We start from the raw sequence: 27573 nt of genomic DNA on the forward strand, positions 1-27573 counted from the left end.
CTGAATTATTAATTGACAAACAAGCATCCACTGGGATTATCATTCTTTGGAAACGTTTCTGAATGAATGCCAGGCAAAGGACATGTGTGGATAAACAGCTAGCTTGGGTAGCGACCAAACAAATCATCAGTGGTCCTTATGACATGTATTGGTTGACATCTGAAATGTTTACATAAGAAGACATCGATGGAAGGCAGGAGACAGCCGAGTACAATAGCTCTTTAGTTCAGAAGGGACAAAGCGAATAATGTAATGCAAGCCTTGGAGTAAACTCACATAGGGCCGATAAGAGCGTAACATCTCCAGCCACAGATGTCAAGAGAGGCAGAATAACACACACACACATGTGAGTGGAAGTATTCATTCATTTACGGTTACAAAGAATGGCAACACCTCACTGATGCTGGTAATCAATCCTTTATTTCTTTCCTCTGTAACAATAAATGTACCTATACATATACAAGTGTGTTAATAATAATAAAATAGCAGTGCTGGGGCAAGCATCAACAAGAACAATTTAACACAAAGGAACTCTAATATCACTCTCCAATCCAAAGAAAAACACATCAAAATAAGAGGCACTCTGAGAGAGGGAGACAAGATCCATTAGAATATTGGAATGTTGAGAGTTCCATTGAAGATAATGGAGTAGCTCTGGGTTAATAATGGCTGGCAGAAGCCTTCTGCTCCAAACATTCCAATGTTTGTATTTCTCTTTCTCCCTTTTAAATTTCATAACATTATACCCTTGCTAGCGCAGGTGTTTTAATTAGAAATTTATTAATGAGTGTTTATGCATTTTGAATAATGAGTTTATGTAGAAAATGAATAACGTAGAAAAATAATGCACGCATTTGAAAATGTGACCTCGAAGAATGGCCACCAGTGTTCACGAAATGTACTAATTAATTATTAATACTTATAAAATATTGAAAATGTACTAGACTAATGTAGTAATATGTCATATTAAGGGTTAGGAAGTAGGCTCTAATAATTGTAGGCCTTAACTTAGCGAGTGTCTTGGCCTAGTTTTGCCAAGCCTCATGCAGAAGCTGTATTTCTTAGCGTTTAATAAATATGCTGACAGAGTGAACTAAAATTCGAAATGTCCATTGTCTTGTTAAAAGTGCTTAACAGAAGCTTTTCGTGAGAACCGACTGCAAGGAGATCATGTTCCCACTAGTGTAACAAGCTATGTGTAATGTGTGTGAGATGTACTTTCCTAGGACGAGAACAATGAGGATACTGACTAGAGCTGAAGATGCAACAATATTGTTATCTGACGAGTCGGATGATGAGAACATCGTAAAGTAGACCAATCAACCGCATGTGAAGATTTAAATATTCAAATTTATAGATTTGGTGTAGAAATATTATTGGATAAAGTATAAACGTTCAATTAACTGACCAATAGGGAATTAGGGGTTAGTTTAGGTGACTTTGATATAACAACACAACAGACCAGAATTATTCAGATTAGAAACTAGAGAAAAGGTTCGGATATCGAGAGACCTGATTTTGAGACATTCAAGATTAATTCTCTCATTGGGCTCATACTCTTTGACTGAGAGCCTGATGCTTTGCTGATCGACTGATGACCTGAGGATGAAGACTGATTCTGTTTTGCTGACTCATTCCGAGGATAGGTAGACATAATGAAACATGACTGTTATGCATACTATTTTTTTTCTTTCTAGGTACCAACTGTGCTGTTTTGACAGATCCATAGTTAGATGTTTTTCTAAATTCGTGTCTCAAAATTGTTTTGCATGTAGCCCAATATGCTGATGCTAATCTGATGTTAGTTAAGTGCCCTCATAAATGACTGACGATTACGGGGATAAATGTTTGATGAATTACTTTTCTGAATTATATGTATGTTGTATCTTTGTCGCAGCTGACTTTACTATTGATTTGCACTGTAGCTCTAGAAGGTGTTGTGGTTCGAGCTTTGATTAGATTGCGTTTCTTCAGCCGCTTTGGACAACCAGTGTTGTTTTTATATGTGCTTCATTTGATTTTGAGATTAATCTACATGACCTTAGCATTGTTAATATAGGGAAATAAACTCACTAAACTTTTATTAAATGTGTGGTTATTCATGGCTGAAAGGTCATGGTACGTGACATTTACTGACTCCATTGATTATTGATTTTATTGATTACTAATGATTGTTGATTATCTTGTATTGATTATTGATTATGTACTGGAGCTATGGTAAGAACTTCTTAATTGCGAGTCAAAAGGTTCATCGACCTATTTGCATCCCCTTGTAAGTATACTTATTAGGATCCGACATGCTAACACCCTCAGTTGCTGGAATATTTTAATAGCCTTAATGCACCTGTGCCTCAGGCAATACCAGTTGTTAAAACCTTTCCACTTTGTCATCGGCCACTCCTGTGACTCAGACTTACAAATTGGGTTAAGAGTCTTTAACAACCAGTATAGCTCTCAGCAGTAGGCTTTTTTACTATAGTAAATTCACCAAGCTTATACACAGAACACGTAGCACAACAAAAGGCAACACAGTAAAAAGACCTGCTGTAAGAAAATGCCTCTTTTTGCATGATCACCCCCATTTTTTTAAACTGATGATGTTGGTTTTTGAACTCTGCTAATGTAGCCCCAGTGCATGTGCTCTGACCCATAAAAACTTGTAGAATTGGTTAAAATTTCCAATTGACACATTTAACGAACCTGTGATTTCAAGGTATCTGGTACCTGGTGTTCCCAGCACATGTAAGTTAAATGACTGTAGTGAACATCAGAACCCACTATGCCACCACCAAAGTGAAAATCCAAAACATGTCTTCAGGCCTACACCTGCTTCTTCGGTGTAGTTTTAAAACAGCAGAATCAATGCAGCAATATAAACCTCTCTACATGCCCAAACCTGCCTTTTTAGGGCCCCTAAGGTAGGGTGTTTAAAAAGGAGGATATGAGTACTTAGCTTTTTCATGTCCTGACAGTGAAAAATATCTAAAGTTGCTTTTTGCTGAGGCAAGGAAGGTTGGCTTTCCAACAGAAAAGCACTGCATTACATTATAACACATCATAATGCATAGCCACGGTTTGGCAATAGTTAGAACCATGATCCACAGACTCAACTGAATAGTTATGTAAAATCCAATCTAATGGTCAGTTTGGATTTTAAATTACTATTTTGAAAATGCCACTTTTGGAAAGTTGGCATTTTTCTGCCTGAAGGCTTTATTAGCTTTCTTAGAGTTAATCCCTAATTGTCATCTAGCAGCCTGTTTTGCAGTGTGAATGGCCCCCAGGAAAGGGAACAAAAGGCCCTTGGCTGGGAGGAGGTGTGACCTCCTCCTGACAGGATTGCCTGGGGCATGTGCCCACCACATGCACAAGCCTCAAAGGGACATCTCCTCTTGCAGGCTGATGTAACTCACACCTATGCCGTCCCCTGCCATCGTCCAATTTGCCCGAGTGACACCAATCGCAAAGGGAGAAACGCTGATCCATAACCGGTTTGCAGAGGGAGTACATTTCCCTGAGACACACTGTATGATGGAACCACGCATGTGGGAACAACACATGCCTTAACATTGTGGTTGAAACCACCACCACATCGTTTCCGCGCATGCCTTTACCACGCATGCCTTTACAACAAATGTCACTGTAAAAGCCTGCTTGTAAAGGCATGTGTGGAAATGCATGCAAAACAGCTTGCATGGTTCTCTCATGCAACCCCTCCACCCACCCTGAGGCCCAAAACTTCCCCCACCCGAATACCTAAAGTACCCCAAACCCCCATCTGCCCTTAGCCCTAAACAAAACTACTGTCCTAACCCCCACCCCGCCCCTATAAACTAAAGTATCCCGCCCCCACCCACTCTGAACCCTAAAAAAAAGCTATCCAACCACCCCACCCCTGCCTCATAAAACTAAACTACCCCGACACAAGGCATGTGTAGAAATGCATGCAAAACAGCATGCATGGTTCAGTCATTCAACCACCCACCCTGAGGCCCAAAATTCCCCCACCCCTAATACCTAAAGTACCCCAACCCCCTACCAGCCCTGAGTCCTAAAAAAAAAACTACCCCCACCCCCCACCATGCCCCTAAAAAGTAAACTACCCTGACCCCCCCCTGCCCTGAGCCCTAAAGAACAATACTATCCTAACCCTCCACCCCTGTTCCTATAAACTAAAGTACCCTGTATAAACTAAAGTACCCTGGCCCCCCACCTGCCCTGAACCCTAAAAAAAACGACCCCGACCCCCTGCACTTCTGCCCCATAAAACAAATCTACCCTGATAAACCCCACCCACCCTCAGCCCTACAAAAAAACACTCTGACCCCCCACCCTGCCCCTAAAAAGTAAATTACCTGACCCGACCTTAGCCCTAAAAAAAAAAACATACCCGACCCCACTCCTAAAAACGAACCCACCTCGATATCCCCACCTGCCCTGAGCCCTAAAATCTCCTCCCAATAAGTAAACTAACCCCAACCTCCCCCACCCTAAGTAAGCCTGAAGTTGCTGTGCCAGCCTATCTGTGGATCCAGTAGAACCAAAACATCCCCTCCACTGCGCAGCTCAACCCCAAGCACAACTGATGAACCGCCTCTGCTGTGACAATTCTCCTAGCACAAGGACTCTCATCTACCTCACATTCCACATCAGAACGACCTCCATGCAATGCCTCCTTGATGCAGGACCTCACAAATCCAAATCTCTTGTTGATAGCAGTCTTGATGACAATGCATGTTCTCGCTTTGCAGCCTTGCAGCCCCTCAGAACTGATGCAGCTCTTTGGCTGCGTGACACATCCTCCATGCCAGACTTTGCATTGCAAGCCCTTGTCACCAGGATCCTCGACGATGACACAGGACCTCATATCACAGCTTTGCTGCTCCCCAGAACCAACACATCGCCTCAACTGCATGACGCATCTGTGATGCAGCACTTCATTATGCCGCCCCACTGCAGAACCTCGCATTGCAAATCTCTTCTCGACAGCAACCTTTAAGTCAATGCAGGTTCCCACATTGCAACATCCAGCTCCTCAGAACTAACGCATTGCCTCAGCTGTGCAACACATCCTCGATGTCAGACTTTGCTTCACAAGCCATCATCGCTTGGATCCTCGATGATGATACAGGTCTTCACATTGCAGCTTCACAGCTCTCTGGAATCAATGCATTGCCTCAGCTGCACAACGCATCCTCAACGCAGCGTCTTGCAATACTCCACAACCAGGATTTAAGGTACTCTTATTCAGTGGGCCAAACTGGGTCCCTGTGCCTAGCTTGCACTCTATCGCAGTCAGCCTGAACTTGTGACTTTGTCCTAGTCTAGCGTAACCAGATATTCACAGGTAGTGCTTTTTGGCACTCTTTTCACTGAAATCTTTAAACCTGCATAACTCGGGTTCTACTTATTGGATTTTTGCTATTTTTGTCTTGATTTAGTGATAAAAAATTACTCTAATTTGCAAAATTAGTGTGTGTTTTTGTGTTGTGTTTTCGATTTATTACTGCTTAAAGTGCCGCCTAATAACTTTGACATTGCCTATAAGTTAAACCTTATTGCTCTGTGCCAAGCTACCAGAGGGCTGAGCACAGGTTAATGTGGGGTCTGCTTGTGCCTCACTCTTACAAGGATTGTGATTGCTGCTTGGTTAAGGGCCCTGACTCACCCCCTCAATCAGTAACTAAATCTAACACAAAGGGCTAGTTGCCTAGCCTGAAGTTCAGCTCCACGAGCACAAACGCTGCAAGAAACCCAAATCTCTGCTGAGCCCAGCTGGACAATTTCAACTGTATTTACCCAAGGCCCTGCTCGTGTCTTCTGGGAGATTGATTCCTAACAACCAAGGGTTCCAAAAAAGTCCTGGACTCTTCGCTATTGTTAGAGTGTACTCTTTACCCCTCAAACACTGAAAGACTGGACACTTAGAAACCTTTTCCAAAATGTCTGCAAAAAGAACCAGAGACTACCACTGGACTGCTGATGAACCACATCCACCAATGCCGAACTGTTGATTGCACTTAACTTGCTGGTTGGCCTGCTGAAAGGATGAGGACTTTTCTCCAGAAAAACGACTAAGTCAGAAGTAAATTTTTCCACTGTGATGAATCTAGTCCCTGTATCCAAACAGTCCTCCATCAGCCTTAACTTTAGACTTTGGCCTGGTCTAGCCCGACCAGATTTCGTCAGTTGGTGTTTTGTGCTTTTGTGCTCTAGAAGCATCTAAAACGTTGAAAAATCATATCTCCCATTCACCACCTGCCATTTTGGTATCTATTTGTTTGTTAAAACCCATTCTATTTTTATAAATTAGAGTGCATTTTTTATTGTGTTTTGTTTTCCACTTTTTAACTGTTTTGACCCTGATAAATGTTTTATACATTTCTCCTAAGTTTAGCCTGTCTGCTTCTGCTGCAACTCCCAAGGGTCTAGCTCGAGTCTAATTGTTGAGACCCAGCTGTACCTAGTAAGGGATAGCACCACTATTACTTGAAGGGGGGGTACTATCCACTTCAACTAATAATCCACTTCCTCATACTACCCAATATCATTTAAAAATGATCATCCTCACAATTTCAGCCACACAGTATTAAACCCCTGCATAATATATGCATAACTTGCAGGATTTCCCTTTGTCTCAAACGTCAGATTTTCATATTTAGTTAGGAGAACCAACTCCTTTATTCAGTTGTCTATGTCCGATTTCACCCCACTGTTCCATATATTTAAAATGAGCACTGGCTGCACCAACCGATGGAGAACACTTCCTTACTTGTCTGTTCCTAAAATTATCACGAACTGCACTTACAAAAACGAAATGGAGAACTTATGCTGAGATGCCAGCAGTGTGTAATCTCCTCTACTAGGTTTAAAATGTGTTTTAACAGCATAGCCGTGTAATCCAACAACCGCATAGCATCAAAAGCCACCCAAGCACCTGTATTTATGAAATGAAATCAGTTTTGAGGTGTTTACGTAAACAGTCCCTAACACCAAGTGCATATGATCAGGTATATCTCTTCAGAAACTCCAAACACTCTTACAGTCAAATGCATATGTCTTAATATACACAATACATTCCCACAATCCCAACAGTTTATATTAGCTGACATTTTTTGACTGGTAAATCCGCTCCGGAGGAGAGTAAAGATTAAATATAATTCTCTGATGAACATATCTAAGGTTTCAAATCACCCTCACGTATTGTAACATCAATAAATGTTGTACTCTAATGCTGTACTGTAATCTCATATCCCACTTCCATTGAACAATCAAAATATAACATATTAGCAATCACAGAACAGCAGAGGCATTCACAATCAATTCTCTAACTGCAGCTGCCTTTCCAAACTTACTTTTCTTTCCGCCTATAGTGTGCCCAATTTAAAACCAATTTAAAGCCATAATTACCCTTATTGGAAACAACTGACTCCACTCTATATATCTGTCAACTTAATTTTTCTCCAACGTTTTCTTTAAATACAAAATTCAAATGGAACCATCTACCAAACCAAACCTTATTCCCAAACACAGGCCCTACTCCAGCTCTGCAAAATAAACTCGTTGCTACCTATCTCAATGGCTGTGCTGCCAAATAGAAACATATCTAGAAATTCCTAATAATCTGCATCACACTTAATAGATCATTGACCGTAAGCCAAAACATGGTAAAATATTACCAGCACTAAAATGTGTTTCCATTTGGAAAGCAATAGTCAAAAAGAATATTGCCCGAAATGTTTTCACTCACCACTCTGGAGAAATATGTTGGTCCCAAGGAGCAGTAAGGAGTAAATGCATGATGACAATACTTTGAATCAGGATTTACAAATACCATGTGTTGCGCCCCAATTCAAGAGACTTCAGTTGCATTCCGAGCCAGTTACCTTCTCTCCACAAGAAGGAGCTGGACACTGTACATCTAGTTAAGTTTTACTGGAAAAGGCAAGCGCACAGCTTAGAGATCACACAGAATTTACAATGAGGCACACGTTTTGATAGCATTAATCTTCCCTAACAATAGCCAGATGCGTCATTGCTCAGTGCTTAAATCTTCATCATCTCTCCCTTTTTTTACAAAGATTGTTTGGCGAGAGCTGTCATACTTCTCCTAAATTTGTGATCCCCAAGTATTTAAATCCACTATTAGCTCACTTCATGCACCATCCATCACACTGAGACCTGAATGAGCTTCTAGAAATTAGAGGCAGTCTCAGCACAGACAGTAATTAATCAGCATAAAGTTACTCTAAACTATTGAAACTAGGTAGAATAAAAGAAATTCAACAAAGCACTGCAAACGGACCTGTTCATTGTTGATAATACTCATTACTATTACCTGCATGATCGGGTACATTGACAAAACTCCAAATGAAACATCAAAGTAGCCTGGACTTTAAGGGAAAACAATTAGCTTATTTACATAGAGCAGAACTTTGTGTTCCAAGTCTCCGTACTTAATACCAGTAATATACGTTTTCTGACTGATTACAGTTATTTTGAGCTACATGGCAAATGAAACAGAAGTGCAAACACTTTCTGGACCTGTGGAAGAACAGAAGAGGTCTGGACCTAGTTCCTATGACTTACGAAGAGCCCTGAAGCCTGGTTCTGCTCTCTCTCTTGTACCCAAAACAAAGTGCTGACCACCTGTTTGAACTAGGCAGACACAACTAGCTTCCTGGCCTTTGTACTGCATTCCTAGCTGACCAGTTGCAACTGGACCTGGCATGGACATTGCTGCGCGCCTCTTCTGGAATGAATCTTGCTCATCAAGTGCTGTCTTCAAGGTCCAGGACCTTTGGATGGTGTCAAAGTGTACACTTACTAACAAATCGTAGAACCTGGAACTTAGAAACGTTTTGATAACTTTTTGCTCTGAGAAGTGATTGGGAACCGGGACCAACTTGCCATGCCAATCTGACAAAAGTGCGTTGCATCTCCATGGCCCCTGCTACATTCCTCTGCACAGGAGTGAATCTCTTTCAGCTGGATCTCAAGGAGAAGGTTTCTGGACTTGTTGAGTCCTTTTTAGCTACAGCCTGTAGCTCTGCCCTGCAGAAAAAATCTGAGCTCCAAAAAAGTGACTAATGGTAGAAATTTTCACTGAGCCAAGGCACGAAAAGTGTCCTGCCAGTGTTGCATCTTCTGTGGACATTACATTCAAATTTTTCCTGCTCTGAGCTTTTTCTCCAAAAGTCATCAGCTTTACCCAGACTTCATCCAGTGGCTATCTGATGAAGTGAACTTTCTTCATTCACAGCCTTCTGCCCTACTCTGCTAAGCATTTCTGACTTTCATTCCAGAGGCAAAGTCTGAAGGTAAAGACATTCCCACGATCATTATTATAAACATTATTCCATACATAATTGCCACTCCAACACTCAAATACGTACAATATCTAATATTCCTAACGCAGTTATTTAACTCAGCAATGCTCTGTAAAGAATCAGAAAGTAGAAGCAACTCTTAGATAAAGTGCAACAGAAATTTTTAAAATCAAAATGAAGAAAAATATTTCATTCTCACAGTTCAGTTGCATACGTAAGAACCCTTTCTCCTTTGTCAAAAATTGGTTAGCAGCTTGTCACTTCCGGGTTCCAATTGTCACATCAGGTTATCAATGTCTTTTCCGGTTTTTAGTTCAACAGTCTCTTTTCAGTTTCACTTTAGATCAGCTCAACAACTCAGTCTATTGATCGCCTTCAGGTTGCATCAAAGTACTGATTCGGAACTTCTCTATCAAAACACAAAGACGTAAACTCATTTTGCCATTGACATGTTGCTGCATATGCCCACTCAGGACCTGCGTATCTTTGACTTGCTTCTCTCTTTCTTTTCAACCTTCGTTCACCACCTAATTCTCCTTCACTCAGTTCTTCCTTTCTTGTAGTATCCACTTCTTTTTCTATTGTTTAATTTATGACCAATTCCTTCTTCTTCCCAATTTGCGATTCAGGCCAATAATCTCCTTTTCTCGTTCCTTCTGTCAATATGCTCTTCAGGATTGGACTCTTTTCTTTTTCTAACTCTATGGTGTTTTCTCTTTGATGGACCTGCAAAGTGTTCAGGAGGAGTCAGATCTCTTTGATTTTGATCTGTCTCAACTCTTTCACCTTCTTGATCTGGCACGTGCTCTGTTTGCCTTTCAGCACTGTCTGCTTCTGGGAGAACCCCTGCTGTGCTGTGTTCTCCTGCTGTATTCATTGAGTTAGGCTCTTCTCACCCTCCTGTAATTCTTCACGCTTGTCTCTTATAGGGGTGATTGCCCCATCTTCCACAAGCTCAGGATCAACTTCAGGTTCAGCTTGCTCTTGCTCCGGCTCACTTGTTTTGCTGCTGTTGGTGCTCTCAAAAACACTTCTTCATGTTCTTGCGGACTCACCACTCTCTTTGTATGGCTTGCATTTATCCTGTTCGGCAGTCCTGCACACTTTACAGCTGTCGTAGTTGTTAGCACCACCTGGTATGGACCTTTCCAACGTGGCTCTAAACAGGTCTTGCGAACATGCTTTTTGATGATGACCCAATCTCCAGCTCTCAGATTGTGACCTGGGTCATGGATGGGAGGTAGGGTATCAGCCTGCACCTGCTGAGAGAAAGAGTGAACCACATCAGCCAGACCTTTGCAGTAGTCCAACACCATATCATCTGTAATATTGGCAAGTGCATTGACTGGAATTGCTGGCAACCTCATTGCTCCTCCCATGAGGATCTCATGGGGTGACAGCCCTGTCTTCCTGTCAGGTATATTTTGCATTGACATCAACACCAAAGGTAAGGCCATTTCAAATTGGTTGCAGCACACATCTTGGCAATTCTTGATTTCAACGTACCATTCATTAGTCCTGATGCTTCAGGGTGATAGTTACAATGCAACGTCTGCTCAATGTTTAATGCTGCACATAAGAGTTTGATCACCTCGTTATTGAGGTGAGTTCCCCTACCTCATTCTAAAGAGATTGGAAATCCGAACTGTGGTATTAACTCTCTAAGCAACAGCTTTGCTACAGTGAGACTGTAATTTGTTCGTGTGGGGTATGCTTCAATCCAATGACTAAAGACACACACAATCACCAACACGTACTTCAAACCACCACATGCAGGCATCTGAATGGACCTCCTGCTCTTCCAATGTGGCTCACATTCACCACTGTCACTTTTCCCACATTCAGTTGCTGACAAATTGCACATCGATGACACACTGCCTCTGCTGCTTACCTGAATTTTGGATTGAACCAATCAACTTTAAACAACCTGACCATGGCATCCCTTCCAATATGCGCCTGGCCATGGTAGTACCTGGCCTTCTGCATCAACAAACTATTTGGCAACATCATCTGACCCTCCTCAGAAACCCAAATTTCATCAGATCCTTGAATACATTTCAGCTTGACCCAAAGTTGTTTCTCTTCTTTGCATTTTCCTGTAATGTTTTCAATTCTTCTAAAGTGTCAATTCTTTTTAGTGCAAAACTTGTGCAACTGTTCTCTTCTTCAGGCATCAATTCCTGCTTATCTTTAAATGATCTAAAGTTCAATGCGCAAAACCTTGCGACTTGATCTGCATATCCATTTCCCATGAAATGTAATTCTGTGACTTTTGATGTGCACTGCATTTTACCACTGCAATTTCTTCAGGTAATTGTATTGTGTACAACAATTCTTTTATTCTGTCACCATTTCTTACTGGTGTTCCAGTAGAGGTCATGAAACCTCGTTGCGACCACAGCTGACCAAAATCATAAACAATTCCAAATCCATATTGGCTATCGGTATAGATTGTGACCCTTAGTCTTACAGAAACATAGCATGCTCTAGTAAGAGCTACTAATTCTGCTACTTGTGCAGAATACACACCTGGAAGCCAAGCTTCTAACGTGCCTGTAATTGTGCATACTGCATATCCTGCTCACAATGTCTCTGTTCTATCTCTGAGACACGAACCATCAACAAAGACAATCTGGTCATTTTCTTCTAAACACATGTCTCCAATTTCAGTCCTTGGTTTTGTACACAATTCAGTTACCTCAAGACAATCATGCTCAATGTCTTCTTCTTTTTCAATTTCAACAGTGTCACTTGGAAGCAATGTGGTTGGATTCAGCACTGATGCAAAAAGAACAGTTGATGGACGGAATGTAGACCAAATCAAACATTCACCCCCAGTCACAGATCTGGGTTTAATCCATCAGTTTATTTGCTCACCATGCCATTCCAGTTTGGACCCATCCATATGCAAATCAGTCTTGACCCTGTTCCCCATGGGAACAGTCCAGCCCGCACTGCCAGGCTAGGTCCCCCTGGGACCAGAAATAAGCATCCTGGGACCGGTTTTGGGGTATCACCCCTCTTCAGCCAGGCTAGCTTGAATCTGGTGGCATAGTGAGCACGGGACCTACGTCTGGGCATACCCTTCCCACTTGGGGCGACAAATGCAAAAAGTACATCTCTTTAATGTTACATTTGGAGCCCCCAATATGCTCGTCTCATACCTTGTCAGTCTTGCACCCATCAAGTACTGCGTTTTCGTCCTTGTCAGTAAATGTTCAACAGAGTGTGATACCATTACCGTCAAAGGGTATCCCATGACTACCCCCTCACATTGGGAAAGACTTTGACCAACTGCAGCTACTGCATGCAAGCAGGCTAGTAAAGCTGCTGCGACCGGGTCCAAGGTAGCTGAAAAATAGGCTACTGGGCGATAAGCACCTCCATGGACCTATGTCAAAACAGACAAAGAACAAGCATAACGTTCATGACAAAACAACGTGAAAGGCTTTGTGTAATCAGGCATTCCCAACGCTGGAGCTCTGCTCAAACTCTCTCTCAATACAGTGAATGCTTTCATCTGATCCTCATCTAGGGTAATGGGATCTGTAACTTTCTTGTGTGTCAATTGCTGCAATGGTTTAGGAATCTCAGCAAAATTTGGAATCCACTGTCTACAGTACCCCACCATCCCCAGGAGCATCCTGACATCTCTCTGCGAAGTCGGAGGACTTCTCTGCAGTATCATGGTAATTCTCTCCCTGGAGATTCTCCTTAACCCCTTCTCAATCTGGTGTCCCAGGTATTTCACAGATTTTTGGCAATACTGCAAGTTCACAGGTGAAACCTTATGTCCAAATTCTCTCAAATGATTCAACAGGGCAATCGAGTTATACTTACACTCGTCCCTTATTCTGGATGCATCAATGTACTGCACGAGGGTTGATTGGTAAGGTAATTCTAATGACTCCAGGTTCTCTTTCAAGATCTGATTAAACAGTGATGGTGACTCCGTATACCCTTGTGAAAGCCTGCACCAGCTGTAGACTCTGTCTAGGAATTTGAAACTAAAAAGAAACTGACTATCCTCATGAAAAGGCACAGAAAAGAAAGCTTGTGACAAATCTACCACTGTGAACCACTCTGTTTCGCAAGGAATTTGTGTTGGAAAATGGGTTATTGGTAAGGGCAGGTAAGTTCCTACACTTAGCAATAGGCCACTAACCTCCACTTAGGTCTCAGTAAATTAAACCCAGCTCAACCCTTGGTAGCTTGGCAACGAGCGACAAGGCTTAACTTAGGAGACAAAACGCAAAGCATTCAAATATCACAAAACAGTAATTAAATAAAACACAGGAAACAGTTTAAAAATCCAAAATCAATTTATAAACATAGATTATATTTTTATCTTTAAAATGACACAAAAACGAATAAAATCAGATAAGGGGAACCGGAGATATGAATTGTTAAAGAATTATTGTTTCCTAGCGCCTAGAAACAAAAAGCGCCAATCTGGTCATCTGGTCGCACCTCGACCGGGGCAAAGTCAAAGTTTCAGGCCGACCGCGACGGAGCCCTGCTCGGCTACAGCTCGTGGGAGGCCTCGGTCAAAAGTTTACCTTCGGACTTAGGGGGTCATTCCAACCCTGGCGGTCGGTGGTAAAGCGGCGGCCAACCCGCCAATCAGGCTGGCGGTAAAAAAAATGGAATTCCGACCCTGGCGGAAACCGCCAACAGAGACCGCCACTTCAACACTCCGACCGCCACGGCGGAACAAACAAACAGCGCGGCGGTCACCGCCAACAGACAGGCGGGAGACAAAGTACCACACGCCCTATCACAACCCACCAATCCGCCACCTTTTCCGGGGCAGTAGCACCGCCCATAAAAACACGGCGGAAACAGCCATTTTGAACGGAAAACGCTCACCTCCATACACCCCACGAGGAATCTGGGCAGCATGGAACCCGAACTTAACATCCTCCCAGCTATTGTCTTCCTGCTCCTCTACCAGGAGCACGAACGCCGGCGCAGAAGACAACGGTGAGTACTGCACCTACGACACAGGGGAGGGGGGAGGGAAAAAATTACGGGGACACACATACGCGACACACCCACCCCCACCCTCACCCACTACAACACACACATCAATGCATAGCAATACATCACAGTTACACCCCCAAACCCCCCGGAAGAATGCAAAGACAAAAGGAAATGATCATCAACTGTCGAATATATTGTATCACTGGCTTATCAATATATCACACATCTAAAACTATTATATGCATAAATATTAAAAGTCCGATAATTTTTGCAGGCATTGTCCGTGGACCACTGGGCCCAAATCACATGGGCAAAGCCCACACAGGATACCTGACACCAACGGAGAGAACACTGCAGGGGCATCAGATAGCAAAACTACAGGCACCTCAGGGGGAAGGGAAGGGGGGGCACCTCAGCCAGATGAGTCCACGACGCCAGATCCACAAGGGGCCTCCATGCCCACTGTTCCATCCTGGGGAGTGCAAAGCCACAGTCTCTCAAGTCTCTACAGTGGGTGGTTTGCCCACTGTTCCATCCTGGGGAGTGCAAAGCCACAGTCTCTCAAGTCTCTGCAGTGGGTGGTTTGCCCACTGTTCCATCCTGGGGAGTGCAAAGCCACAGTCTCTCAAGTCTCTGCAGTGGGTGGGTTGCCCACTGTGCCATCCTGGGGAGTGCAAAGCCACAGTCTTTCAAGTCTCTGCAGTGGGTGGGTTGCCCACTGTGCCATCCTGGGGAGTGCAAAGCCACAGTCTCTCAAGTCTCTGCAGTGGGTGGGTTGCCCACTGTGCCATCCTGGGGAGTGCAAAGCCACAGTCTTTCAAGTCTCTGCAGTGGGTGGGTTGCCCACTGTGCCATCCTGGGGAGTGCAAAGCCACAGTCTCACAAGTGGATGACAGTCTCCACTGGTTCTGGAGGGGGACTGGTGCCCAGAGTGCTTCGTGCAGCCCTGCCCGACACAGATGAGGGCCTGCCCCTTCTGCCAATGGGCCAGCGGTGCTTGAGACGGCGTTGCCCAGTTCAGCGGTGCTTGAGACGGCGGTGCCCAGTTCAGCGGTGCTTGAGATGAAGGGCCCAGTTCAGCGGTGCTTGAGACGGCGGTGCCCAGTTCAGCGGTGCTTGAGACGGCGGTGCCCAGTTCAGCGGTGCTTGAGATGAAGGGCCCAGTTCAGCGGTGCTTGAGACGGCGGTGCCCAGTTCAGCGGTGCTTGAGACGGCGGTGCCCTGTTCAGCGGTGCTTGAGACGGCGGTGCCCAGTTCAGCGGTGCTTGAGATGAAGGGCCCAGTTCAGCGGTGCTTGAGATGAAGGGCCCAGTTCAGCGGTGCTTGAGATGAAGGGCCCAGTTCAGCGGTGCTTGAGACGGCGGTGCCCAGTTCAGCGGTGCTTGAGATGAAGGGCCCAGTTCAGCGGTGCTTGAGATGAGTGTCCAGGTCAGCGGATCCGGCCATGGCATGGATGTCACTCGCCACCTGACATGTGGCTGGCGGGGCCTTCCTGCCCATCTGTTGGTGGGCTTGCGGGGCCCTCCTGGGCTGCAGTACCGTGCCTGTGGGTGTCCTCCTGCACACCTGGGACGTGGCTTGCGGGGCCCTCCTGGGCTGCAGTACCGGGCCTGTGGGTGTTCTCCTGCACACCTGGGACGTGGCTTGCGGGCCCTCCTGGGCTGCAGTACCGGGCCTGTGGGTGTCCTCCTGCACACCTGGGATGGGGCTGGTGGGGCCCTCCTGGGCAGCTGGCCTGCTGCCGGACTTGTCGGGCGTGCTGCCCTTCCCACCCTTCCCTGTTCACCTGTGGCCCTTTCCCACCTTTGGCGGTGTGCCAGGTGGCACCCCACTTCCTGCCGGAGCCATGGTAGGGATTTTGGTCCCTGGTGTCTTTGGCCTCTCGCGCCGGGCACTGGCAATCTTCGGATGCTTTTCCAGGGGTGGGCTGGCCGTGCCTTGGCTCCTAGCTGAACTGCCTGCCCTTGAGGGTGGGGGACTCCACAGGCCATGGCAAACAGTCTTTATAGGTCCCGGTTTTGTGGTGGCTGAGGTGCTGATTGGAGTCTTATGAGATGGACGGGGTGGGGGAGTTGTTGGAAAGAGGTTAAGGTTGGCAAGGAAAAGCAATTTCGAAAGAGAGGGACGGGTAGGTATAGTGGGTATGGGAGTGGAGGAAGATGATGTGGTTGTAGGAGTGTGAAGTCTGGTGTCTTTGGGTGCAGGTGCTTGGGCTGGAGGCTGTTGTGAGGTGGATGGCTGTTGGGTGGGTGGCTGCCTGCATTTGTGTAGTTTGAAAGAGGGGGTGACAGACACACTGGGAGAGGACACAGGGGACGTGTAAATGGTAGTGGGGGTGGTGACTGCACGTGTGCGGAGTGTTCTGGTGTGTGTGCTGGTGATGGACGTAGTGGCTGAAGATGTTGTGCATGCAAGTGTGAGTGGAGACGTGACAGGGAGGGAGGAGGGAGACGAGGAGGAGGGGGACACAGTGGAGGCAGTGGGTGTTGTTATGTCTGCATGTGGATGTTGCTTGTGTGAATGCTTGTGTGATGTGTGGTGCTTATGTTTGGCTGAGCTCCCCTTGGGTGTTGAGGTGTGTGCAGGCTGGTCTGATGGTGTGTCTGGGATAGGCAGAGGTACAGGGGATTGGGTCGGGTGGAGGAAGTTGGAGGGGGGAGGCTAGAGACAGGGACAATGGCTGCCATCAGTGCTGAGGCCAGAGCGTTGAACGATCGCTGATGGGCAGCCTGACCAGAATGAATGCCCTCCAGGTATGCATTACTCTGGTGCACCTCCCTTTCTACACCCTGGATGGCATTCAAAAGGGTAGACTGCCCAACAATGATGGTCCTCAGGAGGTCAACGACCACCTCACTGAGGGCAGCAGGGGTGACAGGGGCAGGACCTGAGGTGCCTGGGGCGAAGGAGATGCCCACCTTCCTGGGTGAGCAGGCACCGGGCAAACGCTGAGGGGCTGGTGGGAGGGCGGTGCTGGTGCGCTGGGTGGCGGCTGTACCTGTTGTTGCGGGGGGCACGGATGTTGCCGCCACCACAAGGGAGATCCCTTCAGAGGACGAGTCGCTGTCACTGACATCAGCACGAGTCCCCGCTGTGGAGCTCCCCTCGCCCTCCGTCCCACTGGTGTATTCGGACTCCGTTGCATGGGATGCAGCTCCCTCGTGCTCTGATGCCACTTCTCCTCCGCCTGATGATGCTAATGCACACATGAACAGGAAGACCACAAAAAAGGGGGGGGGAGAAATAAAGACATGTTGAGTGCATGCATTGGCCACACCGTTGGCAGAGAGGACAGACACAGAAGCCCTACGCACTACGCGGCGCACTTGGGGTCCACTACGCAATCCGTGGGACATGGCCTTCAAGCCTATGGACGACAACTGCACACATAGATGACACAGGGCCATGGATACATGTACTTGGCACCCTACAGAGGTGGGGGGCGGGGGCACAGGGCCATGCCTTACGGAGGGGCCTAGCCTACAGAAATCGCCCTGGCCTAGGGATACCCACAGCCCTCCTCCCCCACCCAGACACCTCCACTGCGCGCAAAGTCACCAGAGTGAGAGTGTACTCACCCCCTTGTGTCTGCTGTGATGTCCTCACGCGCCCATCCAAATCGGTGTAGGCCACCGCCAGGATCCGGGACATCAGGGGGGTCAAAGTCCGACTGGCACCCCTCCCAACGTGGGAGGCCATCCCCAGCCAAGCCTCCGCCGTCTTCCTGCTCCAGCGGCGGATGTCCTCCCATCTCTTCCGGCAGTGGGGGCCTCGTCTGTTGTGGACCCCCAGGGTCCGGACGTCCTTGGCGATGGCACGCCAAATGTCGATTTTCTGGTGAGCGCTGACCTGTGTGACATGTACAGGGAGAGAAATATAATCATCACCTTCTGCATGCTCCATGTGAGTGGCCCCCCATCCCCACCCTTGCCATGTGGCACATGCTCCCATCTGTCGTTTGATGCATGCCTCTATCGCTCCCCTCCCCACCATCTTTCATCTACCCCACTCAACACAGGCATAGCCCACAAAGCATGGTCCCAGTGTACTTACCTGTTGGTCTGGAGGACCGTAGAGTAGCGCATACTGGAGGACGACCCCATCCACAAGTTTCTCCAACTCCTCCGCAGTGAAGGCAGGGGCCCTTTCCCCAGTCGCATGAGCCATTGTCTCTTCCAGACCGAGGTCACAGCAGCACTTGCAGTGTAGGTCCTCTCCTGTGGAAGATCAGGTATCGAGTGATTAAGCTGATAGAAAATGGCGGTTACGCCCGCGGCGGTGCGTACCGCGCCGGTGCGTACCGCGACCGCCGGCGCACATCGTCATTGGCTCCTGAAACCCATAGGGTTCAATGTTAACCAATGCTGCTTTGCGCCGCGGTCTTCGACCGCCTACCGCCACTGTGTCCCACGCCAGCGCATTGACCTCACATCCCATTGTCGCACTTTACAGGTCAGGCAGCCGCCATTTCAAGGGCCCACATGGCTGAATTTGTACTGCGACACACATACCTAGGCCTTGCATCGACACTCATACAAGCCATACAATGCATAGGGATTCGTGTTATGTGCAAGCTGTGGGAACGTACCTGTGGTTTGATTGACTCTGTGCTCGCTGTTGTCCTTCATAGGCACCGTCCACTGGGACATGCAAGGAGATGGAGGAATCTTCCCGTGTACAGACCGCTGGTGGACCTGTCGACAATGGAGGAAAGACATGTCATACTGACATACAGGCTTGACCGAGCCACTATACAGGAACTGTGTGCCCAGCTGGAGCCAGACCTGATGTCACCTATCCGCCAACCCACAGGGATCCCCCCTCTAGTGCAGGTTCTGTCAGTACTTCATTTCTTAGCAAGTGGGTCATTTCAAACAACTGTGGCCATTGCATCAGGGATGTCCCAGCCCATGTTTTGCAAGGTGTTGTCCAGAGTGTTGTCTGCCCTGCTCAAACACATGCAGAGCTACATCGTCTTCCCTGAGGTGGGGGATTTGGCTATAGTGAAAGGTGATTTCTATGCCCTTGGACATATTCCCAACATCATTGGTGCCATTGATGGGACCCATGTTGCTTTGGTCCCCCCCCAGCAGGAGTGAACAGGTGTACAGGAACCGGAAGAGTTATCATTCCATGTATGTCCAGATGGTCTGTTTGGCTGACCAGTACATCTCCCATGTTAATGCCAAGTTCCCTGGCTCAGTGCATGATGCGTACATCATGCGGAATAGCAGCATCCCTTACGTGATGGATCAACTCCAGAGGCACCGTGTGTGGCTAATTGGTGACTCTGGTTATCCCAACCTGTCATGGCTACTGACTCCAGTGAGGAATCCCCGGACAAGGGCAGAGGAACAGTACAATGAGGCCCATGGACGTACTAGGAGGGTGATAGAGCGGACCTTCGGCCTCCTAAAGGCCAGGTTTAGGTGCCTCCTTATGACAGGTGGATCCCTAATGTACTCACCAAAGAAGGTGTGCCAGATCATCGTGGCCTGCTGTATGCTTCACAACCTGGCTTTGCGATGCCAGGTGCCTTTTCTGCAGGAGGATGGTCCAGATGGTGGTGTTGTAGCAGCTGTGGAGCCTGTGGAGAGTGAAGAGGAGGAAGGCGAAGAGGACGACATAGACAACAGGAACACAGTAATACTGCAGTATTTCCAATGACACACGGGTAAGAATCCCCCCCGGCATATAACATTTACTTAACCCCTACTACCTCTCTACTGTCTGTCCTTTTCCCCCAGTGTATGGTAACTGTGTTGTGACTTTCCCTTCGGATTTCAGAGCTGTGGGCCCCACTGCGTGACATCTGCTTTGTTTCCCCATGGACTACAGCTGTGTGACATTGGAATTGTTGGCATCACAATGAAAATAAGCATTTTGGCACGGTCATATCTAATACATTTGTTCCAAATAACAGCCAGACTCCTGATTGTTTTGTGCAATAAGTGTGTTTATTACAGTGCTCTAAATTGGTGGGTGGTTGCAAATCGGTGAGTGGTGATGGTGGAGGATTGTCCATGGCAGAGTCCAGACCATCAGTATCACAGGTGCAATGTCCAAATGCCTGTGGAAAGTGGAGCAGGGGCAGTTTAAGGTTGGACAGGGTGTCAATGTCGGACAGTGGGATGACAATCAGGGAGGTATCCTTTCGTGGCGGGGGTCTTGGCATCTTACTCTGTCTTCTTCCTGGATCTCAGGGCCCGCTTGCGGGGTGGTTCTCCTTCTGCAGGAGGTGGGGTTCTGGTGGCCTGTTGGTCTTGTGTCGCGGCCTCCTGTCCACTAGCGCCGGCGGAGGTGGTAGGCAGTTCTTGGTCCATGCTAGTGACAGGGGCCCTTTGTGGTGCCAGAGTGTCCCGCAATGTGGTGACTACCTGATTCAGTGCCACTACGATGGTGCCCATGGCGGAACAGATGTTTCTTAGTTCCTCCCTGAACCCCATATACTGTTGCTCCTGCAGAAGCTGGATCTCCTGAAACCTGGCCAGGACCGTGGACATCGTCTCCTGGGAGTGGTGGTATGCTCCCATGATGGAGGAGAGGGCCTCGTGGAGAGTGGGTTCCCTGGGCCTGTCCCCCCCCTGTCGCACAGCAGCCCTCCCAGTTCCCCTGTTTCCCTGGGCCTCTGTCCCCTGGACCATGTGCCCACTGCCACTGCCCCCAGGTCCCTGTTGTTGTTGGGGTGGTCGGTTAACCTGGGTTCCCTGTAGTGGTGGACACACCGCTGATTGACATGTCCTGGGGACAGAGGTATGGGCCCGCTGGGTGGTTGCTGTGCTGGTGTTCCCAGTGGGGGGAAGGTCTGCTGTGGGCTGTGGCTGTCTGAGGGGAACCGACTGTCCAGAGGTCCCCGATGGGCCGGGCTGGTCATCTAGATCCAGGGAGACAGAGCTGCTGTCATCACTGTGGGCCTCTTCTGGGGGTGGAGTGGACATTTGTGGACCCTCCTGCGCGGTGACGTGGCGTTTGGGTCCTGCAGGGGTATAAAGGTATGGTTATTGCTTCTGTGTGTGCCATAGCATGCAATGGGGGGGTGCCCGTGTACCCCAGTGCTGGCATTCCCTTGTGTGGGCTTTTGTGATGGTGGTTTGGGGGGGGTGTGCAGTGGGCATGCTTAGGTGATGGGTGTCCCTGCTTTGTGTTCGCATGCAGGGCTTGGTGTTGGGATGGGTGGGTTGTGATGGTGAGACATTTGCAAGGAGTTGGTGTGATGTGGGTGAGGGTGGGGGCTTGAGTTGGCATGCTGGTGGGGTGGGGGGGATGAAGTAATTAAGATTAGACTTACCAGAGTCCATTCCTCCGCCTACTCCTGCGAGGCCGTCAGGATGCAGGATCGCCAAGACCTGGTCCTCCCATGTTGTAAATTCTGGGGGAGGAGGTGGGGGTCTGCCACCAGTCTTCTGCACCGCGATGTTGTGCCTGGATACCATGGAACGCACCTTCCCCCGTAGGTCATTCCACCGCTTCCTGATGACGTCCCTATTTCTTGGGTGCTGTCCCACGGCGTTGACCCTGTCGACTATTCTGCTCCATAGCTCCATCTTCCTGGTGGTGTGCTGCACCTGTGTCCCGAAGAGCTGTGGCTCTACCCGTACAATTTCCTCCACCATGACCCTGAGTTCATCGTCAGTAAACCTGGGGTGTCTTTGCGGTGCCATGGGGTGGTGTGGGTGATGTGTGGGGTGCATTGTGTGGTGCTAAGTGTGGTGCTGTGTATTGGTGTGTTGTTTGAAGTGCGTGGTAATATTGCAGGGTGACTGTGAATTGCGCGTCTGGGTGCTCGGTTCTCTTTTCTCAGTGCGTGTTCACAGATCTCGAGGAGTGGGGGTTTGTGGGTGATGTGGGTGTGTGTTTTATGTTGTATTGGGTGTGTGGGAGTGGTGTGTGTATGTGGATCAGGTGTGTGTATTTCGATTTGTCCAATGTGGCAGTGTTTTGTAAGTGTGTGTGTATTTTGAGCGCAGCGGTGTGTACCGCCAATGGAATACCGCGGTTGAAAGACCGCCGCGTGGATTCGTGGGTCGTAATGGCATGGGCGTTTTTCTGTTGGCGTGACGGTGGAGGTTTGGTCATCGCCAGTTTCTCGTTGGCCTTTGGTGTGGCGGACTTTTGTGGATGTCTGTATTTTGGCGGTTTGCCTGTTGTAGGTCAGAATGACCGTGGCGGTGTACCGCGACCGCGGCGGTGTTATGGCGGTCTTCTGAACGGCGGTAAGCTACTTTTACCGCCAAAGTTGGAATGACCACCTTAGTCTCTTTTCTGAAGATTTTCTTCAGCGGGACGAACCTGCCAGTCTAATCCGACCTCCTGGAACTCTTCTCCGGATACCCGTCGCGGGAGCCCTCAGTGGAGATTTTTACCTTCAGACTTAGTAGTTTTTTCGAGGTGAAAATCTTTCGACCGGGGAAAACCTGGATCTTGATCCGATGTCCCTCAAGCCCTCCTTGGATATGCTGGCTGGGAGGTCCCGGTCAACTTTTTACCTTCGGACTTAGTCTCTTTTTTGGAGATTTTCTTCACAGGGTCGAACCTGCAAATCAGGCCGGGTCACGGTTGAGGCAAGCCGGCTAGAGTTGCCGCGGCGGGTCGATCCCTCTATGGAGCTTTTTTTCAAAAGTTCTCCAAACTTCTCCAAACTTCTGGGTCTTCTCCCAGATGTTCTTTTAAGGTTCTTTTGGGGTCCACAGCTCACCCCAATGGTCCAGAAGTTCTGAGATGTCCTTGGGGGTGTGGACTACAACTTACAGAATGCACATGGCGCAAACTCCTTTTTTGGCCACTGGGCAGTGGTCAGCTGGTTGATTTCTTCAGGAGTTGGTGCAGGGGACTCTGGTTAGCAATTTTTCATCTGTAGCAAACAGGGAGTCCCTCCTTGAACCAGTTGAAGCCAGGGAAAGTCCTACTTGTTGTAAAGCCCAAGTGTGCAGCTGGTGCTGCCCTTCAGAGTGTAGGGTCCAGGTGCTGGCCTGGGGTCCAGCAGGGCAGTCCTTCTTCTTCTGTAGTCCTTCCTGGTAGGGATCTGGTAGGGAACTGAGGTGTGGGTGCAGGTCTGCCAGTTTTATCCCTGCTCCTGGGTGAAAAACAGGGGGATCCTGGTTCTCCAATCAGGTGCAGGGTCCTTCCCCCTGTGATGACCACTTCCTGGAAAGTATGGCATAAATCAATCCCAGGGAGCAACATTCCTCAAAAATCCATCATGGCTGAAAGTGATTTTTGGAGGTTACATCTGGCTGAGCTCACCCACTGGTGTGGCTAAAAATCCTAAACACACCCCTCTCCTAATCTAATCAAGGGGGCACTTAATTGACTGGGTTTGCAGGATGTGAGGGTGTTGCTGGGTTGCTCCAAATGTCCTTCTCTGCCTTTAAAGACCAGTTTGGCAGCCCTTCCCCTTCCTGCCTCACCATCTGCTGAGGGGAGATCTCCTCCCACAGGCACATCTCTTTGTGTGGAGCCAGGCCACTTCACACCTCAACAAGGCAGCCTGGCCAGGCTGCCAGAGGCTGGCTAATCAGAGCACAGCAGCAACAAAGACTGCAGGGCTGAAGTTGGCAGCTTTTCAGGTAAAGTTTAAAACTCTTTACCTGAACAACTTATATTAAATCCAACAACTGGAAGTTGTGGGATTATTTATAACAATTAATTTGATACCAAACTTCTGGAACCTGTTACTTAAGGGGACTTTTAAAATTAAAATAAATCTCCCCATTCTAGCCTTTGGAGGCCATAACTACAATGAGGGAAAAAATGAATTTGGCTGTTTTACCTCACCAGGGCTTATAAAACTATTTTTATAAGGTCCCTGCTCATAGTTACATGGCACCCAGCCCTAGGGGCACATAGGTCACACCTTAGGGGTGACTTATATGTAAAAATAAGGTAGTTTAAGACTTTGGAACTACTTTTAATTCCAAAGTCAAATTTGCATATAACTTTAATTTAAAAGCAGCCAGCAAGGCAGGCCTGGCTCTAAAATGACACTGGGCACCTCAGCAGTGCACCTCTGGGGGCACTACCTATGCTGGGGTCCCTAAACCTCCATGACCTACCATATACTAGGGGCTTTTATGTAGGTTGACTTAGCCAATTATAATTAGCCTAATTTGCACACTGATTTTACACAGAGCACAGGCCCTGGGACTGGTTAGCAGTATCCAGGGCATCATCAGAGTCAGGAAAACACCAGCAAAAAAGTGGAAAATGGGGGCAAAAAGTTAGGGGGCCTCTGCAATCAGCCCTGTTCTCTCACAATTTGAAACAGTATCACTGCTGGATTTGGCACCACTGGACAACACTTGACCACCAAATCATTCACTTTTTTGCAAGTCCTGCACAACACGCTCTTTTCCACACGGCTTCCTTAAGACCATCATTGGTGAATTACATGGACTGCTTAACACTTCCTTCAAAACTTCTTGTTTTAGAAAATCTCCAATTATTTGTGCCACCTTCATCAGAACATCTTGTGGCATGTTGTACTGTGGAAGTTGCGGAAATACTGCATTGGCCTTCAAAGTAATCTTAAATGGCTCCACTCCTTTAATCAGGCCTACTTCTTCACCTGTCAGGTCCCAGACTTCTTCTTTCACTGTTTGCTGTAAGTCTGCGTGCAATTCTTTCACAGTAAACATTGGCAAAAACTCAATCAATGGGTATTCCTCACTAGCATTGTTAACCATTGTCTCAGACACCTGTTATTCTTCATCATCGCTATTGGTTTGCACTTCAATTCCAGTGTCCGAACAATTAATGGAGCATTTTGTCTCGCACCACAAATCTCTTCCCAATAGGGATACTGGACTCGAGTCACACACGACAAATCTATGTTGTCCCTGGTAATTGCCGATTTCAACCTGCACTGGTTCTGTGATTGGGTTTGTCAACTGTCTATTCTCCACTCCCACAACTTGAACTGTCCTGCCTAAAAGAGGTAAATTCGGGACTTCTACACTTCTCACTGTAGAGTGTATAGCTCCTGTATCCACTAAGAATGAGACCTTGTAACCCATCACCTTTCCCTTCACAAAAGGTCCTCTCTGATCTACTTCTAAGGATACTGCAAGCATACACAATCATTCATCCGAACTGTCACTCATCCATTCTTCGTTTATTTCATCCTCACTGTAAAATGGAAATTGGTGCACTGTGTTATTACTACTGTCTTGTCTCTGACCTGTGACCTGCTGAGTAAGCATCACCTGTTGCTGTTCCATCGGGGCTTGAGGTGTCTGAATTTGCTGTCTAGGGACCATGGAAACCTGCTGCTGTATTGGTTGCAACTGTGTTAATTGTGCACGTGGCACCTGCGTTTGCTGCATGGGATAAAAATACTGCACTTGATTCTGAACATTAGGAATAAATCCTTTCATTCTTGGGACTTTCACAGTTTGAAATGTACTGACATCACCACCTTGCTGAATGACACCATCCTGCACCATCAACGGACACTCCCGCTTCCAGTGTCCCACGTTTCCGCACAAATGACAGGGTAAAATCTTTTGCATTACCTGCGTGTCATCTGGACCACTACAGTGCCTAACTCTGGACTACGCATCATGTCAATTCCGCGACCTCTACCTCTCATCTGAGGCTGAAACGTAACAGCTCTCTGCTGTGGCGGCATAGGTGGTACTATAGCTCCTTGCACTCCTGTCTGAGCTGCCTTTATTTGCATCACCATCGCTTTCTCCTTCAACTTTTTCTGTTTCAATTCAATCTCGTCACTACAGTATTTTGCATACTGCAACACCTCATCAATCGGCTTTGCCTGCCAGCAAATCAAATGACTCTTAATCATCTGTCCTACTTCTGGTCTCAAACCTTTGACAAACCTGAACACAAAATGCAATATGTCTTTCGGCTCAATTGCTTCCTTGCCACTGTACTCCTTAACTGCTTTTAACAATCTTTCATAGTAAGTATGTATTCACTCTTTAGACTCCTGAACCGTTCTGTCATTTCTCCGACAATCATTATTTTTGGGAGAAATTCTTGTCTTCAGGAACTCAATTACCTTATAGTAATGTTTCATCACCTCAGGTGCAGGTGCACCCATTACTATATCCCTGTCTGGTTCACTTGTTGGCCAATCCACTGTTCTTTTACACTCAACCCATGAGTCGTCTGGAACCACTATCTCTAATAATGTGTTTAAGTCTTCCCACAAACATTTAGAACTTTTCATAAATCTATCTGTCTGCTGATACCACTCGACCAGTTTCTCTCTCAATTTTGGGTAATCATTTGTGAATGACAATGTGCCATGGGACATGAACAAACTGTCCTCTTGGAACTTCTCTCATTGGAAGCATTTTTACCGATTCCCTTTCTTTCAGAACGTCTTCAGACTCCTCTTGTGAATCACGCTTTCGTTTATCCTTCTTCGCCCATCTCCCTTCCCACTTTTCTAATGCTCTCCATATCTGGGAACTCTGCAGTAATTCTCTGAAGTGAGCCTTCGTTCCCACTGATCTCATATGCTCAAAATCCTTTGCCTCGAAATCTAATCTGTAACTGCGTTTCAAATGCTTTGTTTTCTTAATCTCAATGTCATACTTCTCCGCTAGCTCTGCCAATTTCTGGTGTATTTTACTCACTTCTTTTGTAATCTTTGGGCACAAATACCTTAGCTCTTCTTCAGTGTAAGATTCTGACCTGTTCACACCCATTGTTCCCTCAACTAACTCAGTTACTTGTATATTTAATCTCACACGATTTATCTGCTCTTTGCCTTTGGATATATTTTGAGGTGTGTTTAGACTGTCTAACCATTCACTCAATTGCTGTGCTGACAATCCCTGTAATGAGATGTTACTTGCATTTGGCACTGGTATCTGTTGTGTCACTGCTCCTGGCGTTTGCGGCGTCAAAAGTTTCAAACTTTGACTCACATTCGGACCATTCACTGCATCTGGAAGTGCTAAAAATGGACTAAGATCCATTAATGGTCTAGATCCAATGAATATCTAACCCACAGATGACATGTTCTACACAGGATCACTCACTCCCCTTCTCACTAGACCCTATGACATTTTATTCTGCTCTCCTGTACTTGCTTTCTTTTGTGCAAATAAGGGTACCGCTGGACCAACAGTGATCGGAAGCGATATTGAATTAGAGCTGCCCTAACACTTGCGCCTTGCAGGAATGTTACCCCCATTGCCTGGTTCATGACTGGTGTAATATCTGACTGTGTTCCTGTCAACTGTGTAAACTTCGGCAAACCCTGTGACTGTGCCAGAGGCAATAACATTGGAGT

Source organism: Pleurodeles waltl, chromosome 5 (assembly GCF_031143425.1).
Source record: "Pleurodeles waltl isolate 20211129_DDA chromosome 5, aPleWal1.hap1.20221129, whole genome shotgun sequence".
NCBI classification, from domain to species: Eukaryota; Metazoa; Chordata; class Amphibia; order Caudata; family Salamandridae; genus Pleurodeles; species Pleurodeles waltl.